The following is a 25,954-nucleotide window of genomic DNA, read 5'->3' on the forward strand; positions in this document are numbered from 1 at the left end:
CTGCCCTTTATGGTCTGTTATGCTGCAGCTTTCTCTCCTGTCTGTCAATTATGGTCAGCTAGCTACCATTGCCTCTTTCCCCTCTGTTCTCTGTTGTCCATGTGCATGGTCCTGTCCCCTCCCTATTGCTTTCCATGGATTGTTGTGCTGCACTCCCTGATGCTTGCCCTGTAGGGTCAGTTTGGTGCACCTCTCCATGTCCCTCCTGTCCTCTGTTATCCGAGTCCATGTCCCTACCCCAATTCCTCCTGTCTACCATGATCCAATGTACCATACTTGCAAACATTTTGAACTTGGTAAGAGGGAGATTTTGAAAAAAAACTGGGGTATTGATTTTCCCCTTTGAGTTACATTAAAAAAAGAGGATATTGTAGACAGGAGACAGATCAAGTAAAGCCCATTTGAGCTTAAAAACATTGGACGTTTCCTGGCTGAAACGGGTCTGTTGGCATGTATGGTTGTACTACCACTGCCTCTTCCTTCTGCCCACAATGGTCTATTATATTGCCACAGCCTCTCTTGCCAGTCCTGTATTGTTGGTTTGTTGCCCCTGCCCCCCTTTCCACTGCCCTCCATAGTCTGTTGTGCTGCCACTGCCCTTCCTGCCTGCCCAGTGTGGTCAATTTGTTGCCTCTGCACTCTCCTACCTGCCTTCAATTTTCAGAGTCCGTGCCCCTGGCCTCTGCCTCTCAACAGTATCCCAATGAACAACTAGATTGCTAACATTCTATATTTATTACAAAAGTGTGCAACGCCTGACGTCATCTTGATGTAATCAAAACTGTAATACCTAGAGTATTTCCTTTAGAAATTGCATATATGAGAGGGTCTTATTTGCATCAAAATTATGGTTAGTGCTCTAAAAAACTAAAATGAGGACATATTTTCTGAGTTTTCAAATAGCGACAAAGAACTTTTAAATTATTTGTAATCTTTGTTTTTTTATCCAGTTGACCACTTGATTAAACGTTGCCCCTAGGGGAGAGGATGTGGTGTTACTTCCAGAGCTGCAGACTGGGGAACCAGGTTGGAGTTTCTGCTTCAGCTCAACATTCTGGGATTCTGGTCAAATCACTTAATCTCCCCATGTCTACAACCAGAATGAATTTGATCTTGTGTGATGTAACCAATGCTCATGTAAAGCACTCCAATACCTGACAAGTCTGCACGATATAAAACTGCAAATACACAAAAAATAAGTGTTTTGCACACTTCTGTCATTGGGCTACATGTGGGCTACATCTGGGTGATATTTGTGCTGCATTTGGGCTCTTTTGTCTCTGGTGGCTATCTTGGGAGATTTATTTGTTATGAAGTTTCCTAATTTCCTCATTTACTGCAGTCTCCTCAGTAGGAAATGCTTTCAGTTTTTTACTTTGATTCCACCAAGAAGGTATTCAGATATGTCACACATTTGCCATTAACTCTGAATGTTAGCACTCCAGTTGCTCATTAGATCACTGTAGTAAAGCTACTGCTCACCACGGAAGTCTGCTGCTGGTATTAAAAGTGTATGTTTCAGTCTGCATGTCAGAATATTTTTATGAAATAGAAGAGAATTTGAGAAGTCAAAATGTGCCCTAATTTTTCTTTCTGCAGAACTATTCATAATTTCTATGGGAAAATGAACCCCCTCATTTTGTTCCATTGTAAATTAAACGTTTTATGTGTTACCACTTTATTCCAATCAAGATGGCTTCAGGTGCGCCATACTTTTGTCATAAGTAAGACTGTTAGCGCTCTAGTTGTTCGTTAGAACACTCTGGGACATTCTGTCATTGGGCTATACTTGGGCTACATCTCGGTGATATTTGGGCTACATTTGGGCTCTTTTGTCTCTGGTGGCCATTTTGGGAGACTTATTTGTTATGATGTTTCCTAATTTCCTCATTTACTACAGTCTCCTTAGTAGGAAAAACTTTCAGTTTTTTAGTTTGGTTCCATCAAGAAGGCATTCAGATGTGTCACACATTTGCCATAAATTCTGAATGTTAGCACTCTAGTTGCTCATTAGATCACTGTAGTAAAGCTACTGCTCACCAGGGAAGTCTGCTGCTGGTATTCAAAGTGCATGTTTCAATCTGCATGTCAGAATTTTTTTATGAAATAGAAGAGGATTTGAGAAGTCAAAATTTGCCCTAATTTTTCTTTCTGCACCACTAATCATAATTGCTGTGGCTAAATGAACCCCCTCAGTTTGTTCCTTTGTAAATTAAATGTTTTAAGAGTTAACACTTTATTCCAACCAAGATGGCTTCAGGTGTGCCATACTTTTGTCATAAGTAGGACTGTTAGTGCTCTAGTTGTTCTTTGGAACACTCTGGGAAGCTGCAGTAGAACACAAAGGAATCAACTGACAGTCTCTGCCCTTGTTGGATGTACATGTTTTACTGAGAATGTCAGACTTCATTCTCCCATGACTGAGAAAGATAATGTGAATTTACAGAAAATATGCTCTCAGTTTAGCTTATTGATCACCTTCCAAACCTCTGTGGGAAAAGCATGAGAAAATAGTTCTCTCTCAAACATGATTCATGATATCACAGCAGAAGGCTTTTTCACATGGTAAATTCACCTTAGAACACACCACAATTCCTAAAATGAGTATGGTACCATCAACAAATGATTTATAATGTAACTAAAGTCTTAAAATCTTCTATTAACTGCAAGGCTTTTTAATGAGGTGCTATCATGTATATTGGTCCCAAGATGGCTGCCAACACTTCATGGATAAAGTGCTGACAGCCAATCAGATCTCACGATGAGATGTGTGGTTAGGCTCCGCCCAGATATATATATGATTTTACTTTTGATTTTCTCAGGAACTACTGAACGGATTGACACCAGATATGCAAAAGGCACATCCCTGACCTGAGGACTACCTCTTTGCCAAATTTAAAGTAATTCTGTTCAGCCGTTTGGGCTGTACCTTGGACTAAAGGTCCCTATGGAAAATTACATGGGAAAAACGCGTTTTGGGACCCCCCTTTTTTCTCAGCCCCCGCTTGACGAATCCCCCCGAGACTTTCAGGGTACACGCGGAGCGGAGCGCCCCACCTATTTTGAAAATTTCGCAAGGATTCGTCAATCGGCGCCAAAGTTATTCCAAATAGAATGTTGCGGATTTCCTATGGAAACACGGTCCTAACTATAACTATCTACTGGCGACCGCCAGTAGATAATAATATTATCTACTGGCGGTCGCCAGTAGATAGTTATAGTTAGGACCGTGTTTCCATAGGAAATCTGAAACTTCTATTTTGAATAACTTTGGCGCCGGTTGACGAATCCTCGCGAATTTTTCAAAACTAATGGGGCGCTACGCTCCGCTCCTACCCTGAAAGTCTCGGGGTGATTCGTCAAGCGGGGGCTGAGAAAAAAGGGGGGTCCCAAAACGCGTTTTCCCCATGCATTTTTCCATAGGACCTTTAGACACAGCTACAGCCCGAACGGCTGAACAGAATTACTTGTAATTTGGCAGAGAGGTAGTCCGCAGGTCAAGGATGTGCCTTTTGTAGGTCTGGTGTAAATCTGTTCAGTAGTTCCTGAGAAAATAGCATTTAAATCAATATATATATCTGTAAGCGCGCTCCGTGCGCTTACCGTAAGCTTACCGTACGCGTACGGTGCCGTGCGCGAGCTCAAATCTGATTGGTTGTCACATGACTGTAAACATTCGAATCGGACGAAATCAGGAAGTGTCGGCCGCCATTTCGTGTGTTTCACACAGAAAAAAAAAGGGAGATAATGTGAAAAGGGGGCAAGGAAGAGAGTTACAGACCCCTTAACATTTGAAAGGGGGTCAAAGAAGGACACAAAAGTACGAAAAAAAATTTTATTAATTTTTAAAAAAAATCGCGGGGTACGCGTACGGTAAGCTTACCGTACGCGTACGGTAGAAAAAAAAAATAAAAAAATAAATAAAATTCAGATTTAAGTGTTTAGATATTAGGGGGCTCTAAAAAGAGCCGTTGTGTTTATGAAGTGATTTTTTAGTGGTACCTACAAGTAAGTACCGATGCAGAGTCTAAGGTTCAAGAGGAAGATTCTGTTCCCTTCATCAGTGAAGTGTACACCATCTCCTCTATAAATGTCTTGCATGTTGTAACGCAAGTTGTTGTGGTAAATGGAACCCATACCATAGTCTCGGAGGAAAGCAGAAACAGATTTGTTGACGTGCTTTCTTGCTTTGTCAATCTGTGGACAAAAATGATTGGACCAGTTCCATTTTTGCCTTTGGCATATGTTAGAATACGCAAAGGCAGTTTTAGGGAAAAGTGAAAACAGTTGTGCAAAGGTCTCCTTCATAAGCATTTCCAGACCTACCCCAGTCAAAGTGCCTAGGTCATTGCCACCACAGTGCACTATTATGAGGTCAGGGTGTTGGATTTGCATGAAGGATTTCACCAATGGCATCAATTGGTGCCACTTTAACCCTCTCTGACCAATCCATTTAATGTCTACATTTGGCAAAGCAAGGTCTCTCACCATACCTGTTTTCTCTGCATACTTTTCACTCCAGAAGACATAGCTGTGCCCTACAATCCACACTGTGAACATCTTCAAAGGAGATCTGTATGCACTCAGGAGGTGTATTTCAGTAGAATGGAAAAAAGAAATGAGACAGTTTGGAAATGGAGGCATACATATTTTTTTAAAATAAAAAGAACTCATTGGCTGTTTCACACTATTCTACACTAAAAACTAGGCTGTATGTGTAAATTTATAGAAGCATGTTTTGTATTGGTACAGAAAAATGTGTTACCAAAGAACATTACTATGGATTTGCTGTTAGGTTTGAAAAGTCAAGCACTCATGCACTTTGAAAATGAAACATTGTGTGGTGAACTTCTGACCTGACTCCACACAGCAGTGTTCCATGAGCTGTTGCTATGGTAGCAGGCAGAAGTCAAGTTGGGGGAAGGGTACTAGGCAGAAGTCAAGTTGGGGGAAGGGTACTTTTGGAAAAGGGTTGGTTTTCAACCAATAGAAATGTGTGATTACATTTGAAAAAAAGGGGGAAGCACTGAGATTTGAAATTAACATGTATATGTGTGGAAAAAGAGAGGGAAAGTTTGCCATTATCTGGTTCTGCTGAGGGGAGAGAGGTGTACAGAACAGAGATCCTGGCTCTGATAATCTGCTGTTTGAGTGCCACATTTCTTTCACAACTAACTAATTTTAAAGGTGAGTTATGAGTATGAGAGGGGATGTATGTGGTAAATTAAGAAATGAATAATAGAATTGGAATTCCTTTTGTTGAAGTTGTGTTTATCATTTTGTGTTTTGGGAGAAATTTAAATGTAAGGAACATGTAAAATATTATAGACTATGTTTTCACCATAAATTAAGGTGTACTGGTATAAATGAGGAATACTGTTTTCTGCATAGAATCAGAAGATGACTCTGTGTGCAAAGAGGAATTGTTGTCAGAGATTTATTGCGTATTACTCTGGTAATTTTAGATTTGCATTAGTAGGAAAGGGGCAGCTATTTTTCTGCAGAAGCAGACTCTTTGCACACACCCAGCTGCTTATCCTGTAGAAACATGCATAGTATTCACAACCGAATGGGGTTTGAGGTTGCAGTGAGTAATGCAAATACATTCAACATCACTAAGGATGGTTGCCTTTGCTGGAGTGTAGTCATTCACCCAGGTTACACATGTTCCTGGACTCAAAAAGCTGTTTGGACATGTGCTGTTTTCAGAATCTGAAAAGTGGATAGAAAATGTGTCAGACTGTAAAAGTACTTATCACTTGCCAAAAAAAGAGTAGTAAGTGTGCTTTCAAATTGGCAAAGAAATTTCGTTTTCTGCCTAATATCAAACCATGACTCTGTGTGCAAAGAGGAATTGTTGACAGAGATTTATTGCGTATTACTCTGGTAATTTTAGATTTGCATTAGTAGGAAAGGGGCAGCTATTTTTCTGCAGAAGCAGACTCTTAGCACACACCCAGCTGCTTATCCTGTAGAATCATGCATAGTATTCACAACCTAGTGGGGTTTGAGGTTGCAGTGAGTAATGCAAATACATTCAACATCACTAAGGCTCAGATTTTCAGTATTTCGTTATTAATCCCTCAAGGACCTTGTAACGTGGTAATTGTTTTTTAGTGTTTTTAAAAAAAAAAAAAAAAAAAAAAAATACGCTTACCGTACGCGTACGGTAAAAAAAAAAAAAGTTTTTAAGAAAATTTTTTAAAAAGTGTAGAGGTAAGGTTGGCTCTTAAAAGAGCCGTTGTGTTCATGCAGGGACAGAGGAAAGGAAGAATGGGAATATTAGCTGGTAGGACAAATGTGCTGGTCTATTCTGTTGTTAATTAGGGGAACACTGGTCTCCCCACGAACAATTAGATGATGGCAATTTGAGCACCGCATTGTAACCCTCGCAAATCGATGGTTAGTTTCCAGAGGACCAGAAAAAAGTGAATCTCCCCCCACAGATGAAGGGCTCAGCTGAGCTGCCGAAGATGGACTCGGCTGAGCTGCTGTGGATGTGCTTGGTCGACTTACTGAAGGGTTTCCTCCAGTATGTTGAGCATGTGTCCTAGGGTGTACATCCTCAAGGTGTCTTAACATAGTGTGATTCCCGAAGGAATACTTCTTGTTAGGATTACCTCTAGAAAGTACACGCTGGCAAAGCTTGCAAGTCACTAAAGCAGCATTTACTTTTTTCTGGCCCTCAGGAAACATAATATACTCCCATATAAAAGAGCTCTTCTGTTTCCTCCTTCTCTGCCTGATGGTGGTGCTGCTAGCCTCACTCTCAGAAGAGGAGTGCCGGTCTGCCATCGTATCCCAAAGACAACTCAGCTCCTTCTCCTAAGGGATCACAAGCAGAAATGAGGGGAATGGGTGTGGTGTAGGAGAGTTCTAGAACTGAAAGTACTTTAAACCAATCAAAAGTGTTGTTTCTTGATCACATGACCCACCGTGCGCGTACGTTACGCTTACGGAGCGCTTACGGTAAAAGTACGCATGCGCGTATAAAAGACACGCGCACGCGCGCATGCGCATAACAGGCACGCCCCAACACTTCCGCGTAACGTACGCGTGTAACGTATGCGCTTACGCGCCGCGTACGCAGTACGCACGTCTACGTAAATTGCGTAAAACATACGCAAAAAGAGTAGAAATATTACGTACATTACGCAAAACATACGCTTACCGTAAGCTTACCGTACGCGCACGTAAAAAAAAATAAATAAATAAAATCGGAAAAAAAGAATCACTATGTTATACTAATATATCTTACCTGTTTGGTAAAAAAAAAATGAGAAAAAATAATATATTGCAGAATTTTTAAAATTTAAGCATAGTGTTGAAAGAGAATATAAAGTAAAAATAAAAAGATGTAAAAAACCTTGCAAAAAAAAAAAAAAATCACACGTTTAATATAAGAATTTGTATTTAAAAAACCATACAAAATCAATGAAAAAACCATGGGTTTCACATACGTTATAGTTAGGAATTAGCATTTAAAAAACCTTGCAAATTCAGTGAAAAAAACATGGGTTTCACACACGTTATAGTTAGGAATTAGCATTTAAAAAACCTTGCAAATTCAGTGAAAAAACCATAGGTTTCACACACGTTATAGTTAGCTGGACATTTCACTCGTAAAAAACCAATGAAATTCCCCCGTTATAGTTAGTTAAGCTAACTATAACTCGCGCACCCGCAATCCACTGCTGATGACGTCACATATTACATCACTCATGACATGGTCAGTGACATCACTGATGACATCTCAAATGACATCACTGATGACATCATCCTTGTGACAGAGTGGCAGACCTCCTCTCACCCTAATATAACCTTTGAAACACACATTCAAAAATAGAGACTAAAATTTTCAAAAAAATGGACATACCAATACCAGTTACAACAACCTCTTGAGTAATTCTAAGATCCACATACACATCCACTCATTCACGAACAGTCCTGTACAGTCACTCATACATGTACTCACACATCATATGTACTCATACACCTATACATCCTGCTACACAATGCCACTCATCCACAGAGTTACTGACACACATACTCACTCATGAAAATAAAGAATCAAACATAGATTTATTTGCATATACAGTTATACACACACCACCACACTTACTTCTACGGAAACTTACACATACTTAGTCTTTTAAACAATCACTTATAGAAACACATACTTATTCATACAGGAACTCTTTCAATCTCTCACTCTCACATATACTCACTTATATACACCAATAGTCACATATACTAGTTTAAAACAGATGTAGTTACTCATAAAGACACTATTGAGACAGTCATTCACTCACTAACACACCCATACACACACTCATCCACCCATACAGTCCTGCACACATGCTGTCTTCAACACATACAACCAGTGAGTCACTCATTCATGCACCTATGCACTACGTAATACCCCCCACCGAACCATGCAGACACTCAGACTGATACTCAAAAAACCACCTAATATCCTATATAAACACCCATGTAGCTACTCACCAACCCATGCAGCCACTTATACACAAAGTGAGAGACTGATACAGATAATTACATATTTAAACATTACTCAGTAAGCCATATATTCACTAAGATACACTTAATCAGTCAGTTATACAATCAATTTTTCAAAAACAAATCATCCATTTAGACACTTATATACCCATTTATTCTTCCATCGTCCGTGAGATATACATATATAAAACATATTTAATTTTCAGAAAAATACACATTCACTGGATGATGTCATCAGTGATGTCATTTGAGATGTCATCAGTGAGGTCATGAGTGATGTCACTGACCATGTCATGAGTGATGTAATATGTGACGTCATCAGCAGTGGATTGCGGGTGCGCGAGTTATAGTTAGCTTAACTAACTATAACGGGGGAATTTCATTGGTTTTTTACGAGTGAAATGTCCAGCTAACTATAACGTGTGTGAAACCTATGGTTTTTTCACTGAATATATATATATATCTAGATATATAGATATATATATATTATCTACTGGCGGTCGCCAGTAGATAGTTATAGTTACAACCTAGTTTCCATAGGAAATCTCAAAATTCTATTTTGAATAACTTTGGTGCCGGTTGACGAATCCTCGCGAAATTTTCAAAACTAATGGGGCGCTCCGCTCAGCTCCTACCCTGAAAGTCTTGGGGTGATTCGTCAAGCGGGGCCGAGAAAAAGGGGGGTCCCAAAACGCGTTTTCCCCATGCATTTTTCCATAGGACCTTTAGACAAAGCTACAGCCCGAACTGCTGAACAGAATTACGTGAAATTTGGCAGAGAGGTAGCCATAAGGTCAAGGAAGTGCCTTTTGCAGGTCTGGTGTCAATCTGTTCAGCAGTTCCTGAGAAAATCAAAAGTAAAATCATATATATATGTGGGCGGAGCCTAACCACACATCTCATCCTGAGATCTGATTGGCTGTAAGCACTTCATCCAAGAAGTGTTGGCAGCCATCTTGGGACCAATATACATGATAGCATCTCATTAAAAAGCATTACAGTTAATAGAAGGTTTTAAGACTTTAGTTACATTATAAATCATTTGTTGATGGTACCATACTCATTTTAGGAATTGTGGTATGTTCTAAGGTGATTTCACCATGTGAAAAAGCCTTCTGCTGGGATATCACAATTGAGAGAAAAATATTTTCTCATGCTTTTCCCACAGAGGTTTGGAAGGTGATCTATAAGCTAAACTGAGAGCTTATTTTCTGTAAATTCACATTATCTTTCTCAGTCATGTGAGAATGAAGTCTGACATTCTCAGTAAAACATGTACATCCAACAAGGGCAGAGACTGTCAGTTGATTCCTTTGTGTTCTACTACAGCTTCCCAGAGTGTTCCAAAGAACAACTAGAGCGCTAACAGTCCTACTTATGATAAACGTATGCAACACCTGAAGCCATCTTGCTTGGATTAAAGTGGTAACTCTTAAAACATTTAATTTAAAAAGGAACAAAATGAGGGGGTTCATTTTTCCATAAAAAGTATGATTAGTGCTGCAGAAAGAAAAATTAGGGCACATTTTGAGTGACTTCTCAAATCCTCTTCTATTTCATTAAAAAATTCTGACATGCAGACTGAAACATGCACTTTCAATACCAGCAGCAGTTTTCCCTGGTGACCAGTAGCTTTACTACAGTTATCTAATGAGCAAAAAGAGTGCTAACATTCTGAATTTATGGCAAATGTGTGACACATCTGAATGCCTTCTTGATGGAATCAAAGTAAAAAACTGAAAGTATTCCCTACTGAGGAGACTGCAGTAAATGAGGAAATTAGGAAACTTCGTAACAAATAAATCTCCCAAGATGGCGACCAGAGACAAAAGAGCCCAAATGTAGCCCAAATATCACCAAGATGTAGCCCAAGTATAGCCCAATGACAGAATGTCCCAGAGTGTTCTTAAAAACAACTAGAGCGCTTACTGTCTTCATTATGACAAAAGTATGGCACACCTGAAGCCATCTTGATTGGAATAAACTGGTAACACTTAAAACATTTAATTTGCAAAGGAAGAAAATGAGGGGGTTCATTTTGCCATAGAAATTATGATTAATGCTGAAGAAAGAAAATGAGGGCACATTTTGAGTGACTTCTCAAATCCTCTTCTATTTCATTAAAAAATTCTGACATGCAGACTGAAACATGCACTTTTAATACCAGGAGCAGACTTCCATGGTGAACAGTAGTTTTACTACAGTGATCTAATGAGCAACTAGAGTGCTAACATTCAGAATTTATGGCAAATGTGTGACATATCTGAATACCTTCATGATGGAATCAAAGTAAAAAACTGAAAGCATTTCCTACTGAGGAGACTGCAGTACATGAGGAAATTAGGAAACTTCATAACAAATAAATCTCCCAAGATGGCCACCGGAGACTAAAGAGCCCAAATGTAGCCCAAAATCACCCAGATGTAGCCCAAATATAGCCCAATGACAGAAGTGTGCAAAACACTTATTATTTTGTGTTTTTGCAGTGTTATATAGTGCAGACTTGTCAGGTATTGGAGTGCTTTACATGAGCATTGGTTACATCACATAAGAACAAATTAATTTTGGTTGTAGACATGGGGAGACTAAGTGATTTGACCAGAATCACAGAATGTCGAGCTGAAGGAAAAACTCCAACCTGGTTCCCCAGTTGCAAAGTCTGCAGTTCTGGAAGTAACACCACATCCTCTCCCCTAAGTGCAACATTTAATCAAGTGGTCAACTGGATAAAAAAACATAAAGATAACAAATAATTTAAAAGTGCTTTGTCGCTATTTGAAAACTCAGAAAATATGTCCTTATTTTAGTCTTTTAGAGCACTAACCATAATTTTGATGCCAATAAGACCCTCTCATATATGTAATTTCTAAAGGAAATGCTCTAGGTATTACAGTTTTGATAACATCAAGATGACGTCAGGTGTTCCACTTTTGTAATAAATATAGAATGTTAGCAATCTAGTTGTTCATTAGGATACTGTTGAGAGGCAGAGGCCAGGGACACGGACTCTGAAAATTGAAGGCAGGTAGGAGGGTGCAAAGGCAACAATTTAACCACACTGAGCAGGCAGGAAGGGCCGTGGCAGCACAACAGACTATGGAGGGCAGTGGAAAGGGGGGCAGGGGCAACCAACCAACAATACAGGACTTGCAAGAGAGGCTGTGGCAATGTAATAGACCATTGTGGGCAGAAGGAAGAGGCAATGGTAGTACAACCATACATGCCAACAGACCCGATTCAGCCAGGAAACGTCCAATGTTTTTAAGCTCAAATGGGCTTTATTTGATCTGTCTCCTGTCTACAATCTCCTCTTTTTCAATGTAACTCAAAGGGGAAAATCAATACCCCAGTTTTTTTTCAAATTCTCCCTCTTACCAAGTTCAAAATGTTCGCAAGTATGGTACATTGGATCATGGAAGGAAATGGGGTAGGGACATGGACTTGGATAACAGAGGACAGGAGGGACATGGAGAGGTGCACCAAACTGACCCTGCAGGGCAGGCATCAGGGTTTGCAGCAGCACAATACACCACACAGGGCATGCGGGACGGGAGTGCAGCACAACAATCCATAGAAAGCAAGAGGGAGGGGACAGGACCATGCACATGGACAACAGAGAACAGAGGGGCAAGAGGCAATGGTAGCTAGCTGACCATAATGGACAGACAGGAGAGAAAGCTGCAGCATAACAGACCATAAAGGGCAGGAGGGACGGATCAGGGGCATTACAATGGAACAGACAAGCCAGGAGGGAGGGAGTAGGGGTCTGCACATGTAAACAGAGGGCTGGGGGCAAGGGGGCAGGGCAGGAGCAGCAAGATAGCCATGGAGGTCAGGCAGGATGGGCACTAGAAGCACGACACACCATGAAGAGCAACAGTGAGACTGTGATGGCATACACACAGACCATGGAGGGAAGGTGGGAGGGGGTCAGGGGCAGCTAACTGACCACACAGGGAAGGTGGGAGGGGCCATGGCAGCACAGAAGACCATGCATGGCAAGTGGGAGGGTTAGTGGCAGCCCAATGGCTATGATGGGCAAAAAGGAGGGTGCAGGGGCATGCACAAAGGACGATGGAGGATAGAAGGGAGGGTCAGGACCTGTGCACAGACAAGAAAGTTCAGGGGAAGGGGCCTCGCAACAGACCGCACGGGGCAGGCAGGAGGAGCAGCACAACAGACCAGGGAGGGCAGAAGGGTGTGGCAGTACAATGGACCATGTAGGACAGGAGGAAGAGGATAGGGGCATGGCATGTGGACAGGCAGGGTGGAGGTGGCAGGGACAGGGTACAGTCATCTGACAATGCTAGGCAGGTGGGAGGGGAGTGGCAGCTCAACAGAACACTCAGAGTAGATAGGAGTGGCAGGTCCATGGAACATGGTGGGCAAAAAGGATGAAGCAGGGGCATGCACAAAGACATCGGAGGGCAGGGGGAAGGAGAATAGGGGCAGCAAGCTAAGCACAGAGTTTAAGCAGGAGGTCAGTGATGGGGCATAGAATTGGGCAATGGAGGGCAGGAGGAGTGGACTGGTACATCATACTAAATTGAGGGCAGTGGCAGCACATCAGACCATGCATGGCAGGAGGGAGGAGGCTAGTCCATGAATTCACACAACAGAGGATAGGGAGGAGGGGGATGGGGCAGCAAGCTAACTGTTCAGAGAAGGCGGGTATTAGGAACTTTATTGTTTTTAAAATGTGTGTCTGTGCGAACTACTTAAAATATGAACAAGTATGCAGCATAATCTCACTTTTATTCAGGAAGAAGAGGAAGTTTGGGACTGTGACTCCGGGCTCACTTGGCAGAAACACCCCCTGACCCTCCACCCCCTATCGCAAAATGTAATGTCCGTGAAAAGGGTAGGTGAACACAGTGTTATATAGAACATAGTCCTGAGAGCACGATTGAAAATGAAAACTAGATATAGTGTATGGTATAAACTATGCACCAAAAAGTGTGATATAAGATGACCCGGGCGTGAAATATAATATGCAATACATTGTGCGCAATGACAGATTCATTGGAGAGCGCGAGATAGCACAGGCACTAGCGCGTTCTATGCGATATGCGCCTTGGAGTGTAATATGCACAGGGCAGTGTTGTGTAACCTAACTAGTCTCTAAAGTTGTAATATAAAATATGTGCTGGGGAGTGTAACGTTGCATATGCACTGTGACAAAGATATGGATCCCAGATTGTAATATGTATGGCATAGCACTGTGCGTTATAACATAGGCATCGAGGAAGGCATGTTAGATGGGGCAATATAACCCGTGCGAAGACAAGTGTGGCATGACATATTCACGGGGTGGTGTTACAGTGCACATGGGCTAGAGAGTGTCATAGCATATGCACTAGCTAGTGGAATACAACACAGAGGTGTGTGGCACTCAGCAGGCAATGGTGGGTGTAACACAGCATTGGGCTCTGCCAGGAGCGCGCTGTGACTCTCAAGTGATGTTCGTCCCCTTTCCAGAGAGTAAAATAAAAAGTATTACACATCCAGCAGTGGATGTGTGTTTTATTTACCGTGAGGAGGGTTTCTTGCATAGTTTTGGTCGAATTTTTGTCGAATTCCCTTTGAATGGCTTGGTGTGCATGTGTATTAAATGTGCCCGTCAATAGCTACCCATGTTTGTATAAATAAACAACTAGGGTGTCTACCGGGATTAGGCACGGTAGGGCATCAGACATGTCAGAGCTTCACTAGTGGTGTAAATACATTCCACATGGATTCATTGTATGCATAGTCGCCTTTTAATGAATATCACGCAAATCGTCATGGTGATAGGTACGTACGGTTTGTCCAGCATGTCCTAGGTGTGTCTCTAAATATATATTTTTTTTAAATAATAAAAAACAGTGGCCGGCCCTGGGGATTGGGGTCAAAAAAATATAATTAGGAGACAGGCCCTGGGGGAAGGGGTCATCAGGGCCAATAAATTAGAATAAGAAGGGGAACCACACAGCCCCCCTTCTTAAAAAATTAAAATAAATAAAAGACTGGCATCGTGCCGGAGGCCACGCCCCCTCCTTGCAGCACTCTGCAAACGCGCCCACTGGCGAGTTGTAAGTTGGGGAATGAATTCCTCTTCAATACTGAGGGTCCCTGAGGGCCAACTAGCCCAACAGGCATCTCCAGTATGCGCCAGGGAGCTGCGCTGCAGACAGGTGTTTTGAGGCCAAGCCCCTTTTTACACCTCTCTGCAACGCAGCTCTGTGGCGCTTACTGGAGGTACCTAGTGGTCTAGTTTGACCCTAGGGACCCTTAGGATTCAAGGGGACTTAATCTCTCAACTTAGAACAGCCACAGGGCGCGTTTACACAGTGGTGAAGGGAGGGGACGGGGCCTGAGGTGACGTGTGCAAACACGCACTATGGCACGTTTTAAATTGGGGATTTAATTTCCCTTCAATACTGAGGGCCCCTGGGGCTAACTAGCCCACCAAGTGCTTCCAGTAAGCGCCACTGAGCTGCATTGCAGAGAGGTGGTCCAGGCCGTGCCACATTTTACACCTCTCTGCAACGCAGCTCTGTGGCACCTACTGGAGGTACCTAGTGGGCTAGTTGGACCCTAGGGACCCTCAGGATTCAAATGAACTTAATCTCCCAACTAAAAACGGACACAGGGCGTGTTTACAAAGTGGTGAAGGGAGGGGACGGGGCCTGAGTAAACGTGTGCAAAAACGCCCTGTGGCCTGTTTTAAGAGGTAGTTTTAATCCCCCTGCCCTATTATATACTAGGGGCTTACAGAGGAGGTCATGCTAATCATAGGGGGACCCCAACACATAATGTTCCCTAGTGTATGTAGGTGTTTTCACTGTATTCTAAGTGTCTTTTAACATAGCACTGGCTCTAGGACTGGTTAGTCAGACTCAGTTATCACCAGTATCCGTCTGAAAAAGTTGAGGGTACAGGATGATTTTGCAACAAGGCTTCTTTCTGCTCTTCTTTTTGTTCTTTCTGCACATTATCCTTCTTCCTGCACTTTTCTTCGTCTTTGAGGACTTCTGTTGCTTCTTTCTGCACTTTTTTTTTCTTTCTGTGAATTTTTTCTTCTTTCTTCACATGTCCTATCTCTGTAGCCATAGTTATAGATTAGCATTTAAAAAACCTTTGAAATTCACAGAAAAAACCATAGGTTTCAGGCACGTTATAGTTAGGAATTAGCATTTAAAAAACCTCAGAAATTCACTGAAAAAACCATAGGTTTCAGGGGTGTTATAGTTAGCTGGACTTTTCACTTGTACAAAACCATTGAAATTCCCCCGTTATAGTTAGTTCAGCTAACTATAAAACTCGCGCGCCCGCAATGCACTGCTGATGACGTCACATATTACATCACTCATGACATGGTCAGTGACATCACTGATGACATCTCAAATGACATCACTGATGACATCACTGATGACATCATCCTTGTGATAGAGTGGCAGACCTCCTCTCACCCTAATATAACCTTTGATACACACATTCAAAAATAGAGACTAAAATGTTCAAAACAATGGACATACCAATACCAGTTACAACAACCTCTTCAGTAATTCTAAGATCCACATACACATCCACTCATTCACCAACAGTCCTATACAGTCACTCATACATGTACTCACTCATCATATGTACTCATACACCTATACATCCTGTTACACAATGCCACACATCCATAGAGTTACTCACACACAGTCACTCATGCTAATAAAGGATCAAACATACATTTACTTGCATATACAGTTATACACACACCACCACACTTACTTCTACGGAAACTTACACATAGTTAGTCTTTTAAACAATCACTTCTAGAAACACATACTTATTCATACAGGAACTCTTTCAATCTCTCACTCTCACATATACTCACTTATATACACCAATAGTCACATATACTAGTTTAAAACATATGTAGTTACTCATAAAGACACTATTGAGACAGTCATTCACTCACTAACACACCCATACACACACTCATCCACCCATACAGTCCTGCACACATGCTGTCTTCAACACATACAAACAGTGAGTCACTCATTCATGCACCTATGCACTACGTAATACCCCCCACCGAACCATGCAGACACTCAGACTGATACTCAAAAAAACAACTAATAACCTATATAGACACCCATGTAGCTACTCACCAATCCATGCAGCCACTTATACACAAAGTGAGAGACTGATACAGATATGTACATATTTAAACATTACTCACTAAGCCATGTATTCACTATGATACACTTAATCAGTCAGTTACACAATCAATTTTTCAAAAACAAATCATCCATTTAGACACTTATATACCCATTTATTCTTCCATCGACCTTGAGATATACATATATATAACATATTTAGATTTCAGAAAAACACACATTCACTGGATGATGTCATCAGTGATGTCATCAGTGATGTCATTTGAGATGTCATCAGTGATGTCATGAGTGATGTCACTGACCATATCATGAGTGATGTAATATGTGACATCATCAGCAGTGCATTGCGGGCGCGCGAGTTATAGTTAGCTGAACTAACTAGAACGGGCGAATTTCTATGGTTTTGTACAAGTGAAAAGTCCAGCTAACTATAACACCCCTGAAACCTATGGTTTTTTCAGTGAATATATATATATATATATATATATATATATATATATATATATATGTTATCTACTGGCGGTCGCCAGTAGATAGTTATAGTTAGGACCGTGTTTCCATAGGAAATCCGCAACATTCTATTTGGAATAACTTTGGCGCCGATTGACGAATCCTCGCGAAATTCCCAAAATAGGTGGGGCGCTCCGCTCCGACCCTGAAAGTCTCGGGGGGGGATTCGTCAAGCGGGGGCTGAGAAAAAGGGGGGGTCCCAAAACACGTTTTCCCCATGCATTTTTCCATAGGACCTTTAGTCCGAGCTACAGCCCGAACGGCTGAACAGAATTAGTTGAAATTTGGCAGAGAGGTAGCCCTCAGGTCAGGGATGTGCCTTTTGAAGGTCTTGTGTAAATCTGTTCAGTATTTCCTGAGAAAATAGCATTTAAATCAATATATATATCTATGGGCGCGCTCCGAGCGCGTACCGAACGATTACCGTACGCGCACGCTGCCGTGCGCGAGCGCGATTCTGATTGGTTGTTAGATCTCAGTGAACATTCGAATCGGTCGAAACCAGGAAGTGTCAGCCACCATTTTGTCTCTCGCAGTCTGAGGGGGTGAAAAACAAAGGTGGATAACGTGAAAAGGGGGCAGGCTGGACAGTTCCTGACCCCCTAGCCTTTGTCAGGGGGTCCCAGAAGGACCCCCAAGGGCAAAAATTAATGTTTTTTTTCGAAAAATCGCCGAATGCGCGTAGCGTACGCGCACGGCGTAAACGGAGAAATTCCGCGAACTTCGCGTAATTACGCGTACCATGCGCGCACGGCAAAAAAAAAATTTCAAAAAGGAAAGCTTAAAAAAAAAATTAAAAAATTGTGAGGCAAGGTTGGCTCTTAAAAGAGCCGTTGGGTTCATACAGGGATGGAGGAAAGAAAGAATGGGAATATTATGAGCGTCTTCAAACGTGCTGGTCTATCTTATTGTTAATAAGGGAAACACTGGTCTCCCCAAAAACAATAAGACCACAACACGTTGTACACCTCATTGCAACCCTCCCAAATCGAGGGTTAACGTCCAGAGGAGCAGAAGAAGGTGATGCTCCCACCTCAGAGGAAGGGCTCAGTTGAGCTGCCGATGATGTACTCGGCTGAGCTTCTGAGGTTGGGCTCTGGTGACTTACTGAAGAGTTTTCTCCAGTATGTCGAGCAAAGGTCCTGGGATGTCTATCCCTAAGGTGTCTCATCATAGAGTGATTTCCAAAGGAATACTTCTTCCTTGGATTTCCTCTAGATAAAACACGGTCACAAAGTGTGCAAGTGACCAATGGAGCATTGACCTTTTTCTCCCCCTCTGGAAAAGTAAAATACTCCCATACAAAATAATTCTTTTGTTTTCTCCTTCTCTGGATGATGGTGGTGCTGCTAGCCTCACTCTCAGAAGAGGTCTGCTGTTCTGCCATTGTATCTCAATGTCAATTCAGCTCCTTCTCCTAGGGGATCTCAAGCAGTAATGAGGGGAATGGGTGTGGTGTGGGAAGTTTCTGGAACTGAAAGTAGTTTCAACCAATGAAAAGTGTTCTTTGTGGATCACATGACCTACCGTGCGCGCTCCGTAAGCTTACGGTACGCGCTCGGAAACAAGTACGCATGCGCGAACGTGACGCTTACGGAGCGCTTACGGAGCGCGTACGTAAGACGCACTCGCGCATGCGCATTACACGCCCCTGCGTAACCGCGCCGTTGCTTCCGCGTGTACGCGTACGTCACGTACGTATCACGTAAGTGCGCTGTACTTATGATGTACGGAGCGCGTAGCGTCAGCTTACCGTACGCGCATCGTATCACGTAAGCGCACCGTACTTATGACGTACGGAGCGCTTACCGTACGCGCACAGAAAAAAATGCATTAAAAAAAAAATTTACCATTCCATAATGCAGGATATAGTACATATATTATTTTATGCATAGGTTTACCAAAAATTTGCATTTAAAAAACCGTACAAATTCACTGAAAAAACCATAGGTTTCACACACGTTATAGTTAGGAATTAGCATTTAAAAAACCTTGCAAATTCACTGAAAAAACCATAGGTTTCACACATGTTATAGTTAGCTGGACATTTCACTCGTAAAAAACCAATGAAATTCCCCCGTTATAGTTAGTGCAGGCAACTATAACTCACGCGACCGCAATCCTCTGCTGAGGATGTCAGATATTACATCACTGATGACATATGTGTCTTTATGAAAAATAAATATTTGTAATATATGTATAGCTAAAGATTAATGGAAGAAGACATGGGTAAATAGGTGTCTAAATACAGTGATGTAATATCTGACATCATCAGCAGAGGATTGCGGTCGCGTGAGTTATAGTTGCCTGCACTAACTATAACGGGGGAATTTTATTGGTTTTTTACGAGTGAAATGTCCAGCTAACTATAACATGTGTGAAACCTATGGTTTTTTCAGTGAATTTGCAAGGTTTTTTAAATGCTAATTCCTAACTATAACGTGTGTGAAACCTATGGTTTTTTCAGTGAAAATATATATATATATATATATATATATATATATATATATATATATATATATATATATATATATATATATATATATATATATATATAAAGAAATAGAGTTTTAAATGTAGGTAAAGTGATATTTCTTCTAATAGGCAGCGGGATTGATTATTCATTGTGAATTATTTAGGTGCGACAGGTAATAGGTTTCCATAATTCTTACACTTTTAACCAGACAATAATTGCTCCCTTGTGTGAACATTACGGTGAGGAATTAAAGCTGTAATTGGGCACACAGCTCTACAAAGATTTCATTTTGTTAGGAGAGATGGTCCTGTGGTATGAGGTTTTTGTAACACTGCGATGTGGCAAATATTGCAATTACGCCTCTATATTGATATCTGGGCATTAACCCAGCTCATCATTAATCTGAATATTAACACATATGCCTCCTGTACCATGTTCTGAGATGCACCCAGAGCCCGGGGGCACATTTCCACTGTGATAGCTGATGAGGTAAAGAAGCTCGGCTGAGTGAATTCACCAACTCACAGAAACTTTCTGGGCAGCGAGTCTGACCGCAGTTTATTTAAAGTGGCAATCGCACACCTATTCCCATGCAGCGGCAGTCACCTGCTTAATCATGTGTTTCGGTGATTTGATTTTCAGCGCAAAGGCTGAGTCTGAGCCTTGCCTTAACAACAAAAGTAATTTACAGTAATTATAAATAAATCAAACCACTCACATCGCTCATGATGGAAGGTGCGCACGTGGCAAGGATAATTTATGCGTTCGAGACACTTAGACAGTGGTTTGCTTTTTTCATTGCCATAAATGCAGCGAATACAGATCACCGCATAATGAACTTGCACCCTCACGGTTCTAAAATCTAGCAGCCTAAACTTTTAAGCCTACTGAAATAGAATTAAAAATGGCAGGTGAGGTCACTATGCTACCTGAAAATCTCCAAGCCCAAAATATCGAGGTGCTACGAAGTGCCAATGGAACATTTTTTTTCCAGTCCGATTTGAACCCACTCCAACACGGCACGGACAACGGGAAAGCGGGAGGGGTATGATGGGGGGGGGGAGGGGGTATGGAGAAGGCACGCACAACGAGAGGGATGTGGGGAAGAAGGCACAACAACGAGAGGGAGTTAAGAAGACACCCAAGCATGTTGTGCCTGCAATAGGAGAACCTCATTAAAGAAAATAGTGCTCACAAATCGGAGGTGACAAATGAAGAGGAGGCGGTACTAAGGAGGGACTAACAAGCCTATTGACGAATCAGAAGCCAGCATTTAGGAGGGACAATGACACAAGCCAATGGCAAATATGGGCGGAGTGTGGGTGGGCTTCTATTCCCTACTCCTCTACAGTAAGTCTCGCAGAGCAGCACATGCACGCTGGCTCTAGGCGTGGGAAGCTTCAAGTATTATTCCAAAAAAAAAGAAATACAAATCTATTACAACATAAAAGATTAAAGAAAAGTATATCTTACTTCACTGGTTCATTCTTGCCACATTAACAAACCATTATACCCAAGTAAGGATTTTGAAAGCTTGCACTGGAACCAATGTTGTATAACTCCAACTGCTCAACATGTGTTGCTCACTCTGTACCACAGAAAAGGCTTTCATTGCACTACAGGGATATGTTTTAAAGCAAAAGATTTATTTGGCAACGCGTTACGACCAGGACGGTTTTCAGCAAGGGCGAGATCACAAAAATATATATTTTAAAAACAAGAAAATCGTCAAAATCCAGTATTTTTACCATTTGGAATAAATTTAACGCAAAAGATAAATGTCAAAATAATGTTAATGCTGTCCATGCTATTCCTAAATGTTTTTCAACACCAAATAGGGGCACAATTTCAGTGCTAAAAATACAGACTATTTTACACAAACTGCTTTTCAGGTGTCAGCTCCTGGCCCTTCCAGAACCCCAAAACACACAAAAATATTAGGTAGTTTTCTCGAAGAAAAGCATCAATGTTAATGGAGAGACTCATGGCAGGAGACAATGTCAAACATATAAAGAAAGCCTTGAGACTAGTACCTAAGAATAACAGAGGCACACAAACTGGGACAGGTACCTTCAAATCATCTACCCACTACTATTAACAAGCATTGGCATAGCCAATAGGTCTCGCTTTTGGGACCTTATAAGTGATTAACCATGCAACACTTGATGTTGTTTAATGAAGGATATTGTGCTGGATAACTAAACACTTATAATGTTCCAAAGGCGAGACCTATTGGCTATGCATTGTGGGCGCCTTATAAGTGTTTAGGTAGAGCTATTGACTTTGCCAATGTTTCTAAGCTGTGCTGTAGAGAAGTGTGGCTGCTGTGCAGCATGCTGAGAAGTTGTAATTAAAAAGTGTAAGAAGCACTGAGTGATGCCGTGGGGGCTCCAACTGATGCCGTGGGGGCCCTGCAGTGACGCCGACCGACGCCGCGGTGGCGCCAACTGACGCCGCGGTGAGGCTGAATGTGTTATGTAGTGGAATTATGAAGTGTGCATTTGTATGTTGTAGTATTACATAGCAGTAAATTGTGTGGCGGTGTTTTTGAATTATGTAGAGTTGATTGCTTGTCTTCTTAAGACAGCTGAGTGCAGGTAGCAGCCTGCATCAGTTGGCTATATTGTCCATGTGATCTCGGTGGGCTTTAGATTACTGTTGACTTGTGATGGGCTTGCGAAAAAATGTGATGAATGTGAACACCCCCGCTTGTGAGCCAAAAACAAACACGTGGAAAACATTGAGGCGAAGGTTTTCAACTTTACCCGAAGTGCTTCAGGTGAGCAGCAGTTGCATTATAAAAGAAAAAATTTTTGTAGGCACAAAAACGCTGTAGATGCACACAAGGTACACAGGCATAAACAGGTCTAGAAGGAACACACATATACACAATGTATACCAACTGAATGCCACATATTACATATGTACCCACATAAGGAGCATATAATGTTCCCCACACTCAAACACTAGGCCTCTTGTGGTAAATATTTCATTACCGGTACTATTTTTTATGCGGTAAAGTCTAGTAAGAATAACTCAGTAAATATAAGAGGCAGAATCCGTGATATTAGAGGTTCTAAAAGGCTTTATTCCTCTACAAAGGAATTTCAGTTCGAACTGAAGGCTTCAAATTCCATCACCATGAAGGTTCAGGAAGGAAGGCAATACATTATTGACAAGTAATGGTATTTATATGGAAAGCATTACATTAAGACAGATGCAAGAGGCGTAACAGCTGATAATACAGATATAATACACATACGTAATGGAAAAAAGGCGTAAACATAGGTGTAACTAAATACGTCATTAAACATGATGTCACAAGTGGGTGGATCCATGAGAGAATCCTGCAATGTCAGCAGAAATACTTGGCAGAGATGCGCGCGCAGCCGCATGACGTGTGATTGACGTGCAACTAGAGGGTGAAGGGGACTTGACATTTAGCTCTACATGTGGAGACAGAAGTCTGGGGGGGTCATGTCAACCTAATCCCAAATCATATCTGATATCTTATGTTTAATGAACTGTATTATCCAAAAGGAAAAGTCTCTCGGACGGAATCTATTCTATACTGACTGTTAGTGCGTGTACAAGCGTCTAAGTGTCTACATGAGATGCGAGGGGGCAGGAATCTTCCATGGTAACAGGGGCTATGAATTACTTGCATGAGGACAGTGAGGCCTGGCCCTTTGCACGGTAGCTGGAAGAATGTTTACCTAAACTACTAGACAGGAATGCATCGGATGAGGAGCGGAGCAGATAATCTTGAAGGTGAAATACAGTTTTTGGCAGGCAACAGGCTGGATCAGGCACCGTTAGCCGCGCAGGGAGTAGGACAAAGTTCATGGATACAGATGCAGGCTCGGACTGGAGCTTTCAGAGGCAGAAGGCAGGAAAAGACTTGATGGCAGAATTCAGGGCCTACTCGCCTGAGTCTGTAAAATGTGGAAAGCGAACCACATAAAGTCGGTGGCCTTTCATACTTAGGAATGGAATATCTGACCCATTCATAGCGGATCTGAAAGAGGACATGTTGACGGTGGACGCACATGTATTTGCGTCTTCATAACAAACTGGAGGGAACATACATGTACTTATAGCATGCACATGGAGCCGTTGGGGTCTACGATAGGGGACATAACTGATCACAAAATTCATATTTCCTCATTCCCTCCTTGTCCCCTACGGACCCTCAGGAGATATCGATCTTCATCAATCCATCGATCTGTTCATATAGCATCATTTGTTCTTCTTTCTTCTTCCGGGATCTTGAACGAAAACTTGGATGCGGGATACACGATGTGGCACACAGACCACAAATCGCTGGCCCACATTGTAGACATAAGCAGCAACTGAATAGTATGAGAAAGCCAATACCTAGGAAGGATAGGATCCTCCCTCCCCAGGCTGACAACACGCTCCAGAACCAACCGGACCAAGTCCAGGTGCCTGGACTCTGGTGTATCTGGCTTATAATCTTATGAAGGCGAGTTATGGCTTTATATACTGACGGCGAATTTTCTGGTATGAAAACACAGCAACTTGATCCGATGACCCTACAAGCTCCGCCCCTATCGGCCAGGATGACGTCAAGGACAAGACGATTTTGAAGCACAACAATCCGCATAGCAGACTGCTCTTCTGTTAAATTGCCTAAGGCGGAAGTAGTCTCGTTCACTACTGCTTCAAGGGTTCTAGTTAATCTACGTATCAGCTTACTATTAGTGACTGTACCTATATAGGGAAAGAAACCTTTATTGAAATCTGTATATTGCTCCCATGCCGTTTCAGTGTAATCGACAATCGGGAGATCTCTCTGCTGTCTATTGTGTACTAAATGGGTATTTCTGTGATAATTAGGAGGAGCTAGGAAAACAGGTGGCAGAAGGAATGCTATGTAACAGGTACCATCCCAATCTAGAGGTAGACATATATATGCGGTCTGGCCACATATGAAGTAGGAATGACGGGAAGCTCTAAATTTAGATTTGCCTTGATCACTGAATTTTATTACAGTGGTGCATTTACTATGGCCCATGTGTATGGAACCATTCTTTCTTACACATAATTCCCCTTTAACTGGGAATACTGACATAGCGGGCAAGATTGGTGTGGCTTCGGATTCAACATTCAGGATCATGAGGTTAAGTGTAAAATTACCTAATCCATACACTTCATTTTCTAGATCAGTTCCTGTTCTTTTGGGAAGTCCCTCCTTGTTAGGGTAGCAGACTTTAAGCAAAACCAAGTTCAGGTTTCCCCATACCCAGTTGTCTTGATAAACTGCGAAATTTGAATCTAGGGAATTAATCAAACTAAACCATGCTCCACAGGAGCCATTGTGTGTGAACGGATACGGAAAGAGGGGCAAAACTCCCTTATAGTTCTGATAAGGAGGGAGTCGGCCACATATCCAACAATTTGTAGCATTGCTGGTCTGATGGGAATGATGTAACATACTAATGAATGTGTTGTTGCGCAGCGCAAATCTATAGGACAACTCATGCAGAGGTAATTCACTAAAAGAATGTTCAGCAGTAACATTATAAGCACGTTTAGAAATAGGGTAATACATACGAAGTAATATACTAGTTATAATGATCAGAAAACTTAGAAAAAACAAAATTAATAGTGTTACTGTGCAATGACTACGAAGCGATTTACAATACGCATGCTTTTTAAGCTGCATCTGTTGATTTCTTTCTCTATTCCGGTCTAGAGGATACATGTCAGAGACAAATTCAACCGATTCACCTTGGAGAGGACTTAAACAATCAAATTGTCTGACTTGCTAGACCTTAATTTCAGTTTATAAAGTTCCGTTTTCGTGGGTTCAACCAAGGGGAGCTTTGAGTCTGTCTGTGAGGAAATGCAGGGCTGAATGTTCACATCGGACGGTAGTCCATAAAATTTTTTGATATGACTCGAGTGCAACCACCCTTTACGTCCCTCGATCTTCACGGCTGTCCTTGTTGTTAGTAGAACGAGTTTAGGCGATTTCCACCTAGGCTCCAGTTGGGTCTTCCGGTCGAAATTCCGCACCAGAACCAGGTCACCTGGAACCACGTCATGGGGCTTCACCTCAGTGTTATCGGGAAAGGCTGCAGCTACCTGTGAACGACAAGATTGTAGTGCAGACATCAAGGAAGCCAGGTATTCTGTCAGCATATTACAGTCAACATCAGTGATTTTGCGAGGTATAGGCGTCCCCCACATATTTGGTGGTCTACCGAAGATCACCTCGTACGGGGATAGCCCTGTTCGAGAATGTGCTACCATTCTCATGTAAAAGAGCGCA

This window comes from Triturus cristatus, chromosome 1_1 (genome assembly GCF_964204655.1).
Source record: "Triturus cristatus chromosome 1_1, aTriCri1.1, whole genome shotgun sequence".
In the NCBI taxonomy this organism is placed as follows: domain Eukaryota; kingdom Metazoa; phylum Chordata; class Amphibia; order Caudata; family Salamandridae; genus Triturus; species Triturus cristatus.